Here is a 12180-nt window from a genome sequence, read left to right as displayed (position 1 = left end):
GTTTGGGTGTTTTTAGGAATTTGTGTATTTCATCTAAGTTTTCTAATTTGCTGGCATACAGTTGTTCCTAATATCCTCTCATAATATTTTTTATTTTTGTGAGGTCAGTAGTAATTTCTTCCCTCTCATTTCTGGTTTTACTTTTTGCATCCACTTTCTTTTTTTCTTTGTCAGTTTAGCTAAAGGTTTGTCAATTTTATTGATCTTCTCAAAGAACCAACTTTTGGTGTTGTTAATTTTCTCTATTGTTTTTTTAGTCTCAATTTCATTAATTTCTACTCAAAACTTTGCAATTTCTTTCTTTGTGGTTGCTTTGGGATTGATTTGTTGTTTATTTTCTATTTCGTCCAGGTGTGCAGTTAGGTCTTTGATTTTAACTCTTTCTTCTTTTTTAATATAGGTGTCTTAGGCTATAAATTTCCCTCTCAACCCCGTGTTTGTTGTTTTGATGCATTGTGTTCTCTTTTTCATTCATCTTGAGATATTTACTGTTTCTCCTGCAATTTCTTCTTTGACTCACTGATTGTTTAGGAGTGTGTTAAATTCCATATATTTGTGAAGTTTCCAGTTCTTTGCCTGTTATTGATTTTCATATCATTATGGCCAGATGAAGTGTTTTGTATAATTTCAATATTTTTCAATTTATGGAGACTTGTTTTATGACATAATGTGCAGCCTATCCTGGGGGATGATCCATGAACACTTGAGAAGAGTGTACATACTGCTGTTTTGGGGTAGGTATTCTCTATATTTCTGTTAGGCTTAGTTCGTATATCATACTATTGAAGTTCTCTGTTCATGTATTGATCCTCTATTTAGATATTCTGTCTGTTGATGGGAGTGGTGTATTGAAGTCTCCAACTTACAGTGTAGAGCTGTCTATTTCACCCTTCAGTTTTTCCGGTGTTTGTCTCTTCATGCACTTTAGGGCACTGTGGTTAAGTGCATAAATATTTATGATTTATATTTCTTCTTGGTGGACTGACCTTTTTATTAACATGTAGCATCCTTGTCTTTTATAACAGTTCTGCATTTAAAGTGTATTGTGTTCAAGATCAGTATAGCTACCTCAGCCCTTTACGGTTATTATTCTGGGATGCTGATAAGTTACTTGAAAATGGTTTGATCACTTCAGTTCTCACTTTTAAGACTTGTTAGATGAAACCAGAGTCTTACTATTCCCCCACTACATAGTCAAGACCTTTCTGAATATTTTTTCAATGACCCATGAATCATGAGGTTTTTCAATCACGACGTTGTAAGCAGGCAATGTTGCTGCATCTGTTCAAGCTCAGGCACTGTTTCCTCTCATACTTTTGAATAGTTCTTTCCTCAGCTTTGGATGATTTCCTCACATATACACTGAGCAGGGTTATCCTCTGTAGATCTCTTGTGTTCTCTCTCTGTGAAGCACTCCCCTCCTTGATAACCCTGTCTTGGGAACTGTAGTTGCTTTGATGTCCTGGGAAACTTGGCTCTGATTCTTCAACTCAGGAGATGTGTAGGGCTCTGCCTGGGATCCTGTCCTTGTGCCACAGTCTGGTAACTTTTACCCGGCAGTAAAGCTGGAGCAGTTGTAAGGTTCACCTTACATAAATTCCCTTCTCTTGGAGATCACTATCCTTTATCATCCGATGTCTAGTGTTTGTAAGTCATTGTTTCACATATTTTGTTCCTATTTTTGTAAAAGGATAAATTCAACCTCTCTTACTTTGTCTTAGTCAAAAGTAGCCTAGATACCTCCCTTCTCATCCCCCAGTTTAGAACTTTGGTGGAATAGGGTACAGAAAGTCGAAAAAAGAGAGGACTACATCTGGCAATGATACTACGTATTCACATCATCTGTCCTCTAGGGTTTTCCAAGCTACCGATATCAAAGTCTAACTTGGTAACCAAATAAAGAAGATTAGAGGTGCTCTCCTATCACATAGCTGAACAAGTAACAGATTATGCAATTCGTCAAAGCAGTGTTGAAGGCTAGGTGGTATTCCACCTGTTGGGATTTTCTCATTCTTTACTGAATGTTCATAAGAGTGTTCTCATTTCAGATGCACTATGTAGTCTCTGAATCTCCATATTTGGAAGCTCAAAAATACCCTCTAAACTTATTATATACAAAGATTAGTCTTAATTCTGTACAGATTGTCTTTAGATTTTGTTTCCTTATATCTTAAAAATTACTCTGTTTAATATTTAATGTTCTCTGCTTTCTCTAGTCTTGAAACATCGACTCTTATATTTTGGGTATACTTCGAAATATATTTATTAATTCATGTTAACTGGATTCTCCAATTACCTTTTATTCCATGTTTCCATTATGCCAGACTGAATTTTCTTCCTCTAGCTTTTAATAGTTACTCCTATCTAATGTCTCTGCTTCTCAGCTCCTCAGCTGTAATCCATAGTAGGTAGCATACATACAATCAGACTTCTCTACTTGCCACTTTTATCATGCCCCTCTGTCTTTTCTTAGCCAGATCTCACCAAAATATGACTCCGACTTCCATTAACTCTTGTGCCAACTCTTGCTCCTCTGTTTTATTAGTGCAGTCCTTTATTTATTTATCAATTCAACAAATATTTGTTAATTGCTTACTCTGAGCACAGCACTGGGTTTATGGGTACAAATGAGATTCCCTACATTCATAGACTTTATATCCTATTTGAAGAGCCAAAATAGTAACATTCATTGACTATGATTTAAAATATAAGATTGTGTAAGAGGCTGGTCTGTGTTTAAATTAAGAAAAAAAAGCTAGTATAGAAAATAAATACAAGATGATCCAATAATTTGATGGGAAGGCACACTTTGGATAAGGGTGGGTATAGAAACTTCATTGAGGAAGTGAGTGATGAGAACAGTGTCTTAAAGAATAAATTACATTTGTTTTGGTTGAGAGAAATACTAGGGGAAGAGATTTTGTTTATTTCAAATTGTATAAGCAGAAATAGGAATGTTGAAATGTTTGGTTTGTAGATTGAAGCTATGTCATTGAGGGCTTTGAATATCTCACACTAAATATAATAATAATAATAATAACAAAATTGTTATAGTAAGAGTTGCTATTTTATGCTAGATTTTTGTGTATTATCTCATTTGAATTCTGAAAATATTGCTAGATAGGTAGTATTTCTCCCGGTTAATAGATCAGAACAGATAATCTCCAAGATTTTAAAAGGCATGTAATGATGTTGGGGCTGAAATCTGAACTCAGCGCTACATGATTTCAAGGTTTAAGGCATGTGTTTTTTCCAGTACATCTCATTGCCTCTCTTGGTGCCATATCACAAATGATGAGTTGTTTGTGAAAGTTGGAAAACTGGAGAAACACATGGGTGAGAGAGGCAGAAAGGTGGAGGTTGAAAGACTAGTTAGGAGTATGAATTTAGTGAATGAAGTTTGAGTGAACAAGAATGATGGCTGAGTCAATAGAAAGGAGATGAAATATATGAGAAATACGGACAGAGGATGTATGGATGGGATTAAAAATGTTTTAGATGACAGAGCTGATAGAACTATCAAGGTGAGGAAGGTGGAACTCTTATAGAGAGGAAGATAGCAAGACTGACTTCAGACATGTTAACTTTGAAAGCTCTCTTGGATGGTTGAATGAAAATGTTCAGAAGAAACTTGAGAGCTTGAGAAAAAGGATAGGTGGGTCATGTCTAAGCAATAATTTGGAATACTTGCAGATGGTGATTGGAATTGTTCCTTTAGAGAGAGCAAGAGAGATAGAAACAAATGGAGTCTCGAAGCTAAGCCTTGGGAGTGCCTTAATTTTTGATGTATGAGAGGAAGAGTCACCTATGGATAAAAATTTTTAAAAGGAAAGATGCTCTATTGAAGGATTTAGAATAATTTGCTAGCAAAGAGACTTTCACTAGAAAGCTTTAGCTTCAGATTTTTTTCATGAAATTCCTGTGTGTTCATGGCTTTAAATAGTAACAATATGTTTTCTTTTTCTTTTATAGTTGTACAGCATAATTACCTGTTCTTGCATTGTTCTCTCTCTCTCTCTCTCTTTTTCCTTCTGTGCATCTAATTTCTCTCCAGTCTCAAGGGTAGGAATCATACCTTTCGCACATATTTGCTACAGCATTGGGCAGTGCTGAGCACATAGATTGCACTTAGTAAATATTCCGATTGATATGCAGGAGGTGACTGATGAAAGTAGCCCTAACAAGTCTTAAACACATCCTGAAAGTAGACAAATAAATACAAACCATATTAATTTATAAATGAGGCAATAAAAGCGATAAATTAGTGGCAGGCAGAGTACTATTATTTATTGTTATTTAATCAACCATATATCTATTAAACTCTTTTATGCCCAACACTATAGAAGCATAAAATATGTCTCCTCTCACTAAATTATAAGCAACCTGAAGATGGGAATCATAAGATCCATGAAATATCTCAGGTAATTCTTCATATCACAGCTATTTTTTCTTATGTATATGATTTTTTCACTTGACATGTGACTGTCAGGAATGATGTTAGTTTTATTTGAACCTCGATAATCATTTTTCTGCATGTAAAAATTATATGATGTATTTAAAGAGCCATCGTTCTTTCACATTGAGCCTCAGTGAAAGAGGGGTAACTGGAAGCTCCAGTGAGTAACTGAAACTTGAGCATCAATGTACAACTGGAAGCCCAACTTACACTTATCTGACATCCTCACTCTACCACCTGACTATGACATTTCAGAGTGGCATATTCTATGGAGACCCCCTAGAGGTACCTGATTGGTTATGTGTCTGGAAGATGAAAGGGGCAGAAAATCTGTAGTTTCTGGAGGAGGTGGTGGGGACGCTTGCATCTTCACCTGTCACACGGTCTGTTATGCTGGAATCCTGAGCATTCTCTCACCAGCCTGCCACCAGAATGTAACTGCATTCTGGAGATTCCACTTGAATGCTGCCAGGTGGCTTCTTTCTTCGTTAGCATGCACTTAGTACTCATCTTGAAATTAAACAGTGACTTCTCGCTTATCTTGAAATTTAACACTGGGCTGGCTGTGATCCTGTCCCCAAACTTGTCTCTTGATTCATGAAATCAGCAGCCAGGGGCTCAACAATAGAAAGGAGGGAGACTCTGCTCTTTTAGACTGGCCATCAAAGCCAAAGGCCCTTGGGGCAACATCTGGCTGGAAGTTATGTGGTGGGTATGGAAATATTATTTTGTAGATATGATGATTCCTTTACTTTGGCATTACTGTAAACAGTACCCCGCTATAACCCCAAACTAACCATGTAACATTCCTCATGTCAGCAAGCTTTTTGCCAATAATGATTTCCTGTTATTTCTTCCCTGTTTCTGAAAGGGAGGCTGCTTCATTGGCAGCCGCTGTCAGGAAAAATTCACATCAGCTTGGCAGCTCTTTGAGTGGAGAGTTCTTATGGGAGAAGAAATGACCTCTTTTGGATTCATTGCTACACTGACAACTTATATCTTATGGTTCTGTATATTATGGAAAGACATTTGATTGTAAAGATGTTGCTTTATAAGCTAGTGTATGGTGATTTTGATACTTTAAGGGATTTATTTCACAACTTTTGAGAATGTTCTTAGAATAGCTCAGCCTTCAAGGAATCTCATCCTACTTAATTTATAGGTTTAAGAGTACTTGAGTATAAAATGTCATTATAGAGAATCATGTGTTAAACCTAATACTCAGAAAAAAAGGCCATATATCTGATAAACAAACATTTATTGAGAATCTTCTATGTTCCAGGTATTCTCTTAGGTAGTAGGAACACAAAAAGAGCAAGTAATCTCAGCCACCAAGGAGTTCACAGTCTAGAAGAGAGACAAACAAGTAACTAAATTTTTACAGTATGATAATTTCTGATACAGGAAGAGGTCATGAGGACTTATGAATTAGTGAAAATCAGGAATTTGCTGTAACACAGATGTGAATGTGATATCTAGTTTTATTTCTCTCTGAGAATTTGGGCAAAATATTTGGCTTCCCTGGGGTTCAGTTTCTTAATCTGTGGTGTAAGAAGAATTCAGCCCACCATGCAGAACTCTTGTTTCTTGCATTAGTGATGTTGCATTAAGTTTTACAGTATGGACCCCAACCCAGAGGGAAGTGGATACCCAGTAAGATGGCAATTATGTAGATGACAACGATGATGGTGGGCATATGCTAAAACAGCACAAAGAGCTATACAACCACTGAGGAGGTGGCCCCGATGTACAACTACAGATATTAAGGAAGACTTCACCAAGGAGATGGGGGGCATTGCTCCAAGCAGAGAAAGCCCTGTGTACAAATGCAGGCAGGCTCAAGGAAGCATATCCAGATGGCTGCAAACAGATTAAAGTGGCTGGAATGGAGTTAATCCTAAAATAAGTATTATTTTGTGCTTGTTCTAAAGCAGTTTTCTAAAGGGACTTCAATATATGTACTTTATTAGTTTTCCTTCCTCCAATAATTGAGAAGTTGTGTTGGAAAGAGTATCAACAAGAGCTTTTATTTAGGGTTCAAAAGGACCTTAGAAATCCTTTCATTCCATTTCCTCACTTTACTAATTTTGAACATCATGGTCTGGAGTGGGCGAAGGACTCATCTAGGGTCATACCAGCTAGGTAGTGGCAGAGTTGGAATTTGCACATAAAAGATCTAACTCAATCTGGTGCTATATCTGCTATCCCATTCTGCTTCGATAATGAGAAAACAGCACCTATTAGCACACTTAGATTGTTATTATTGTAACAGCTTGTCAAATAACTTTACATTTCTATAACATTTTGAACTTTTCAAAGTACTTTCACATCTGCTATCTAATTTAATTCTCACAATAGCCTGTGAGGTATTTATAAAGTCATTACATTTGAAAAATAAAGCAGAGATAATACTACAAATTAGAGTAGGTCCCAAAGTTGGAAGAGAATATTTCTAATCAGACAGATGGAGAAAATGTTGTTCGTCATTCTCTAATATTGCCTGCTAGGTCGGAGATGGTGGAAAATATACTAGTGAACCTTGTCATGGGTAAGATCTTCAAAGATTTCAGGCTTCCTGAAAAATTCACACTTGCGGATATTGTGGGAGATGGTGAATTAAGGAACTCCAGGACTCATTCCTTCCACTAAAATAAAATAAACTAACAAACAAAAAAGCAAAAAAAAAAAAAAAAAACCACAAATAAAAACAACCCACTAAGAAGGTAAGAACTGTCTGAAAATCTATTTTGAAACTCCAAAGGCCCAAAGAACAGTGTACAGCATTCAGGGAAGAGCAGGAGAAACAGGTGGATACATTATGGTAAAGAGCAGTTAATTACTTTCTCCATGCAGCAGCTACTGGTACTCATGCCCCACTCTTGTGGCATGCCGCTGTGAGGTTTAGCTCTAAGCTAGCTTGCTGGTGACAGAAAAGGATGTAAAAATCCCTCCCCAAAAGCAAGTGTAGGTGCAGCTGATCATTGAACATGGCTTTTGATTAGAGAATTAAAGTCACTGGGGACCAGCTCTGAGGACAACCATTGTTCCAACCCATCACAGGTAAAGGTGGCACCAGCCATTATTTCAGCCTGCTGTGAACAGGGGTAGAGGTGGTGCAGACTTAGGGATGTGCTGTGCATCTACAGGACTGTGGGTAACAGCCAATGGAAGGTTTGCCTTCGCTGGGCAGGCCAGGAAAGTTCAGCTTTGGGGATTCATCGAAGAAGCTCTTGGTACCTTTCCTGATCCACTCCCCAGGGAGCGTTGATGCCACTCTGTGCCTCCTCATGGATCATTGGCCCTGTTTGGGCTGGAAAAGTCTGACTTGGGAAAGTCCTCTCTATGGGTGCCCTTTCTCTCAGAATTTGTCCCCAGGAAAAAGTAGCTTGAGACAAAAAAAAGGAGTGTAAGAAGCTATATAGTAGTAGTTTGAAGCAAAGGCTTGCTGTCTTCAAACACCAGGAAGAAGAATATTTGATTTCTGGGAAATGGGGTGTGTTCTAGTTTGCTAGCTGCCAGAATGCAATATACCAGAAACAGAATGACTTTTAAAAAAAGGGAATTTAATAAGTTGCTAGTTTACAGTTCTAAGGCTGAGAAAATGTCCCAATTAAAACAAATCTATAGAAATGTCCGATTTAAGGCATCTGGGGAAAGATACCTTGGTTTAAGAAGGCCAATGAAGTTCAGGGTTTCTCTCTCAAGTGAGAAGGCACGTGGTGAACACAGTCAGGGTTCCTCTCTCAGCTGGAAGGACACATGGCAAACATGGCGTCATCTGCCAGCTTCTTCTCCTGGCTTCTTGTTTCATGAAGCTCCCTGGGAGGCATTTTCCTTCTTCATCTCCAAAGCGCTGGCTCATGGCCTCTCTGCTTCATGGTGGCTGCAGCATTCTCTGCTCTCTCTGAATCTCCTAAATGTCTCCTCTGTTATAGGACTCCAAAAAACTAATCAAGACCCACCCAAATCGGTGGAGACACGCCACCACCTAATCCAGTTTAACAACCACTCTTGACTACATCACAGCTCCAGGGAGATGATCCAATCACAGTTTCAAACATACAGTATTGAAAAGGGATTATTCTACTTTTATGAAATGGGGTTTTGATTAAAACATGGCTTTTCTAGGGGGCACACATCCTTTCCAACCAGCACAGGGTGACAACCAAACTCTTATAACGGAGGAACTTCACGGCAACTAACCAGTAAAAGCCCAGGACAAGACACAGGCCCCAAAAGACAGGGACAACCATGCACCGTGCATTCACCTTGGATAGAACTTCCTAATAAGAGGCTGGAACTCAAGAAAATCTCTGTCTTATCATCCAATGGTACAAAACCAAGAAGCGGACTTTCAGGGTAGAAATCACAGAATTAACACTTGAAAATATTGAAATGTAAAGTGCAACAAAAGAGTATGAGATGAAGAAACAAGAATTGATAATCCAATTAAAAGAAGAGGGCAAAAGTCCAGGAAATACCAATGGAGAAGACATACCAAGAAAAACCTTTAAAAAAAATGATTTTATAAATGCTCAAGGAGCTGGGGTAAAACACAAAGAAAGAACTAAAGGCTATCAAGGAAACAATGAATGAGCATTATGAGAGTCTAAGTAAAGAGATAGAAATTTAATAAAGGAGCCAAACAGAACTACTGGAGTTGAAGACCACAATAATTGAAATGAAAAATTCCCAGCAGGGTTTCAAGAGCAGATTGGAGCTGGCAGAAGAAAGAATCAGTGAACTTGAAGACAAGACAGTCGAAATGAGTCAGGTTGAGAAGCAGAAAGGAAAAAGACAAATTAAAAGTGAAAATAGCTTGGGGTGGCGGGTAGACAAGGGGACTACAAAGGAGGAAGAGGAGGGACAAGGGCAACGGAGGAGGTGAGGAGTGCAGGGTAGCAGGCAGTGGAGCCATTGGCTCTTGGGGAAAAGAAGGATGATGAATAAGCTTGACATTGGGAACCTGAGCCCCGCCATTATCACCAATGACCTCTGGCAGCTCTTCAGGGACAGAAAACTGCCCCTAGTGGGACAGGTCCTGCTCAAGTCTGGCTACACCTTCGTGACTACCCAGACCAGAACTCGGCCATCCATGCCATTGAGACCTTCGTTGGTAAAGTGGAATTGCATGGGAAAATCATGGAAGTTGATGACTCAGTCTTTAAAAAGCTAAGGAGCAGGAAAATTCAAATTTGAAACATCCTTCCTCACCTGCACTGGGAGGCATTGGATGGACTTTTGGCTCAGTATGGAACAGTGGAGAATGTGAAACAAGTCAACACAGACACAGAAACTGCCATTGTCAATACCACATATGCAACAAGAGAAGAAGCAAAAACAGCCATTGAGAAACTAAGTGGGCATCAGTTTGAGAACTACTTCTTCAAGATTTCTTGCTTCCCAGATCAAGAGATGCGCTCCCTTCCACCCGCTCAGTGAGCCCATCGTGGGGACCACTCTTCCCGAGATGAAGGTCATACTGCTGGGGGCTCTTCTCAGGCCAGGTTGATTTCCCACTGTGGATGCTGGTTCCCACCCAGTTTATTGGTGCCATCATCAGAAAGGAGGGCTTGATCGTAAAGAACATCACTAAGCAGACCCAGTCCTGGCTAGATATCCACAGAAAGGAGAACTCTGGGGCTGCAGAGAAGCCTGTCACCATCCATGCCACTCCAGAGGGGACCTCTGAAGCATGCTGCATGATTCTTGAAATCATACAGAAAGAGGCTGATGAGACCAGATTAGCTGAAGAGATTCCTCTGAAAGTCTTGGGCCATAATGGGTTGGTTGGAAGACTGATTGGGAAAGAAGGAAGAAATTTGAAGAAAATTGAACATGAAAACAAGATAACAATTTCATCATGGCAGGATCTGAGCATCTACAACCCTGAAAGAACCATTGCTGTGAAAGGCACAGTCAAGACCTGTGCTAGGGCCGAGGCAGAGATCATGAAGAAGCTGCATGAGGGTTTGAAAATGAAATGCTTGCTGTTAATCAACAAGCCAGTCTAATCTCTGGTTGAACCTCAGAACATGTGGTGTCTTTTCAACAGGTCTGTCCATGCTACCTCCACCAGCAGGTCCCTGTGGAGCTCCCCCTGCTTTCCCCACCACCCCTTTGCTACCACTCCAGATACTTCTCTAGCATGTACTCACCTCACCAGTTCAGCCCGTTCCCACATCATCAATCCTATCCAGAATAGGAGATTGTGAATCTCTTCATCCCAACCCAGGCTGTGGGTGCCATCACTGGGAAGAAGGGGGTGCTAGATTTGCTGGGGCCCCCATCAAGATTGCCCCAGCCAAAGGCCCCAATATCAGCAAAAAAATGGTAATTATAACTGAGCCACCAGAAGCCCAGTTTGAGGCCCAGGAATGGATCTTTGGGAAACCGAAAGAAGAAAACCTCTTTAACCTCCAAGAAGAGGTGAAGCTCGAAGAACTCGTCAGAGTGCCCTCTTCCACAGCCAGCCGGGTGATTGGCAAGGGTGGCAAAGCCGTGGATGAACTGCAGAATTTACCCAGTGCATCAGGTCTCGCAACCAAATGCCAGAGGAAAATGAGGAAGTGTTTGTCAGAATTATTAGGCATTTTTTTTGCTAGCCAGACTGTATAGCCCAACATCAGGGAAACTACAACAGGTGAAGCAGCAGGAGCAGAAATATTCTTAGAGAGTCACCTCACAGTGCAGCAAGTGAGGCCCCCACAGGTATCAGCAAAACAGTGGATGAACGTAGCCCTTCCAATGCCTGACAGAAGGAGACCAAGCACAGACAACCAGATCTGGAGCAAATCAAAGACCACCCCGAGGAATGAGAAGTCTATGGAGGGGGCCTGCCAGGGGCTCTGCAGACGTCCTGGAATCAACCCTCAGGGCTGAGGAGGTAGGAGCTCAGACCAGTCTCCCCAGTACCTCAGAGCACTGGGCTAGCCCAGCCCCACTCCAGGGCTTCTGCAGGTTTTCCAGCCATCCACACCACCATCTACTCAGAGCTCTCCTAAACTCCCATGACACTATCCCTTTTAGTTGAACTAACACAGGTGAATGTGTTCAACAGCAAAGCAAAATTCACACCCTTTTCTTTTTTGGGTGTAGAAAACAGTCTCTGTACAGGTGTGTACATATTAGAAGGGGAGAGATGCTAAGATATGTGGCCTGTGGATACACAGGGTGACTGCAGCGTTAATATAGTTTAGAAATAATCTATCAAATAACGCAACTAACTTCCATTTTTAATCAATTATATATGTATGTTTTATTTTTTAGAGAGAAAGCAGGCTTTTCTAGACTTTAAGGAATTAAAGTAATTTGGGGGAAAATTCTAATGGCATAATAAAGAACTTCAAGGCCACCCACACCAAATTCACCTGGAGGGAAAGCTTGTCTAAAGGACATTCATAGCAGTTCTGGATAATCTGTGTATGACAACAGAAGGGATACTGTCCCTTTGAAGAAGATACTCTGCCTTCTCTTCATCCCTGTCTAGTTCACATAACCACTTCTCTTTGCTTCACAGATTTTAGACTGATTTTTGCGTACTGCTATATAATCCTTTGTCTCTCTCTACCTCTCTCCTACCATTTCTCCATCCCCTTCCTTTCCATCTCCATTCTTTTTTTTTCCATTCCCATTATTTTTAATTTCCTCATTCCTCTGTCTCAGTTCCCTGTGTCGACACACCCATTCCAGCCCCTCCTCGCCCTACCCGTTATACTCACCTA

The 12180-nt window shown here is 40.1% G+C and overlaps 1 pseudogene; it reads left to right on the top strand.

The window, feature by feature from the left end:
* Positions 1-9395: 9395 nt before the first annotated feature.
* On the top strand, positions 9396-11156 carry LOC143669879 (insulin-like growth factor 2 mRNA-binding protein 2; annotated as a pseudogene).
* The last annotated feature ends 1024 nt before the right edge of the window (positions 11157-12180 follow it).

The sequence above is a fragment of the Tamandua tetradactyla genome, chromosome 26, assembly GCF_023851605.1.
Source record: "Tamandua tetradactyla isolate mTamTet1 chromosome 26, mTamTet1.pri, whole genome shotgun sequence".
NCBI classification, from domain to species: domain Eukaryota; kingdom Metazoa; phylum Chordata; class Mammalia; order Pilosa; family Myrmecophagidae; genus Tamandua; species Tamandua tetradactyla.
This window is presented reverse-complemented; position numbering and strand designations above follow the sequence as displayed.